The sequence below is a fragment of the Haliotis cracherodii genome, unplaced genomic scaffold (assembly GCF_022045235.1).
Source record: "Haliotis cracherodii isolate W230 unplaced genomic scaffold, xgHalCrac1.p SCAF_12, whole genome shotgun sequence".
NCBI lineage: Eukaryota > Metazoa > Mollusca > Gastropoda > Lepetellida > Haliotidae > Haliotis > Haliotis cracherodii.
In genome coordinates this window covers 17,245,011-17,247,837 of record NW_027266267.1, presented here as the reverse complement: position 1 = coordinate 17,247,837, position 2,827 = coordinate 17,245,011, and the positions used below count along the sequence as shown (strand labels likewise).

General features: G+C 41.3%; 1 pseudogene; it reads left to right on the top strand.

The window, feature by feature from the left end:
• Nucleotides 1-389: 389 nt before the first annotated feature.
• LOC139457111 (putative nuclease HARBI1) lies at nucleotides 390-1,431 on the top strand (annotated as a pseudogene).
• The last annotated feature ends 1,396 nt before the right edge of the window (nucleotides 1,432-2,827 follow it).

The following is a 2,827-nucleotide window of genomic DNA, read 5'->3' as shown; positions in this document are numbered from 1 at the left end:
CGACCTTTCAGCTATGCCTCTGCCTCCTTGGCGATCGCCGAACGACCATTCAGCGATGCTTCTGCCTTCTTGGCGACAGCTGAACATCCTGACTATAAAAGGCTCATCTGCAGACGATTTTTTATCTATGTCAGCTCCTGGTGACACAACTAGTGATGGACAACCAGCGCTTGAAAATTGCTATCATACAAGGTCATCAAGCACTGTTGTTACACCAAATGAGTATTGGTATAATGGAACGCAAACTGAACAGACGAAGAAGGAAAATGAGAACCTGGTGGGTTCGTCCATGGTTGACGCATCAAAGAAGGTTCCAATTCGGACATTATAGCCAATTGTTGCACGAGCTACGTTTGGAGGACGAAGGTTCATTTTTCAATTACCTTAGAATGGAACCAAGAATGTTTGATGAAATACTTCAAAGACTAAGCGCAAGAATATTAAGACAAAATACTAATTACAGAGAAAGTTTGGACCCTGGTCTTAAACTTGCTGTGACTCTCCGATACCTTGCTACAGGAGACAAGTATCCTTCGCTACAATACCAGTATCGTGTATCACGTAGTACTATCTCTGTGTTTGTACCAGAGGTTTGTAGAGCAATCCGAGAAGAGTACAAGAACGAAGTTGTCCAATGTCCAAGAAACCCAATGAGTGGAAGACAGTTGCAGATAACTTTACGAACCGATGGAATGTACCTCATGCATGTGGTGCTATTGATGGAAAACATGTGACCTTGCGATGTTCCCCAAAAAGCTTGTATTATAATTACAAAGGATTCTTTTCTATTGTGCTCCTTGCGTTGGTGGATGCTAACTACAAATTTCTATGGTGTGATGTTGGCGGGTTTGGTTCGATGTCAGATTCCCAGATATTTAATGAATTTGAATTGAAGGAATGTCTTGAAGACGATACAATCAATTTTCCAGTTTCGGAGCCTCTGCCACATGGTGACATGAACATTCCATTCTTCATGCTAAGTGATGACGCATTTGCTCTTAGGACATACATGATAAACCTTACTCTACAAGAGGACTGACTAAAGAGCAGCGTATCTTCAATTACCGTATTTCTCGTGGTAGACGCGTGGTAGAGAATGCTTTCGGCATTTTAGCTCAGCGTTTTCAAGTACTCCTCACAACAATGCAGCTGTTACCAAAATTTGTACAGGATGTTGTAGAAGCATGCATCTGTCTGCACAATTTAATGCGCACGAGATATCCAGCTCTACAAAATGCAGCACTTGATACAGAGGATGAGAATCATAACCTTATTCCTGGAAACTGGCTACAGCTAGTAAACATGTGTGATGTCGATCAAGTAGTCGGTCCCAACTGTGCAACACGAGCAGGAAAACAACAACGAGAGTATCTCAAGTTGTATTTTAACAGTGCAGCTGGATCTGTACTTTGGCTGGAACGCATGATTTGAACATTTATGTGACACTTGGTTTGGAGTTAATCATACTTAACTGATAAATTTTAAATTGGTAGCATTTTGTACATTTGGAAACGGTTGTTATTGTCTTTATTTATTATTTATTTTCTCTGAGTTACCAACATATTCCTCATTTGTTGTTTTTAATGTTATTAAGCAAATTATTAAAACAAATGTGTTGGGAATTAATTTTGTAACAAATGAAACATACTCTTAGAATAAGTGAAGTGAAACATGCTTTAATAAACTTTATTTAATCAGAAAAAGCATAGCAAGCATTGCTATGAACACCCTAATGAAAGTTTACAATAAATTGAACACTGAAATGAATAAAAAGAGAAAATAGAGATATTTGAAGTTCAAATATAATGCTAATTAAATGTAATAAAACAACACCAATTATTGAAGCATCAATACCCATCCGTAGGAACAGTCAACACAATATGTTTCCAGAATGTATATATAATAACATCAGTCGTTAAGCTTTTTTAAAGCAGGCAATATAAATATATTACATACTGTAAAACACGAGGCTTTATGAAGGCAGAGGAGCCGCAGAAAGGAGGCACAGGGATCGCCGAGGACGTACAAGAATCGTTGTGGTCGGCGAATAAAGGCAGAGAAGTCGCAGAGAGGACGCAGAGAGGACGCAGAGAGAAGGCACAAGGTAAACAGGATTACATCACAGATTCACATGAAGACCATTCAGCGACCTCTGTGCGTTCTCTCTGCGACCCCATGGCGATGCCTCTGCCTCCTTTCTACGTTCCTTCTGCCTCCGTTCTGTCTCCCTTGAGCGACTTACATCGACGGCGATCTCACTGCGACTGTTTTAAGCAGGTTCAAAAACTTTTCAGCGACAGTGGCGCTCTTGGCGATGGCTGAGCGTTCCCTCTGCCTCCCTTGTGCGCTCTACGCGACCGTTCTGCGACCCCTCTGCCTTCAACGCCGACCTGGCAAAACTTAAGAACGCAGAACGGTCGCAGAAAGGTCGCCGTCCGGTGTAATGGGGGTATTACAACTCGGTTCTATGATGTGATTCAACATTAACATGTAGATTCACTGGGAATGACCATGCTGGTACAATGTGATTACCAATGAAACTGAACAGCTGCAGACACGAGGAACCTAGCATTGACAATTTCAAGATTTCTCAGATTCAAAGCCAGCCTGTGAAAGCAAGGAGACGGTTGTGGCTCGGAAATAGTGGTTCGTGTATGATTTTCATGAATTACATTGAGTTTGATAAGTTGGACTTCAGTGATGTCGGGACATTGTTTTCATGGCCTTTCGAAGGGACGAGTGTTTTCTGATGGATGTTCAAATTCCAAATCCTTACCGTGGTGGTTGACGGATATGGCAATGAATATCGAACACAAAAAGGTTCGCA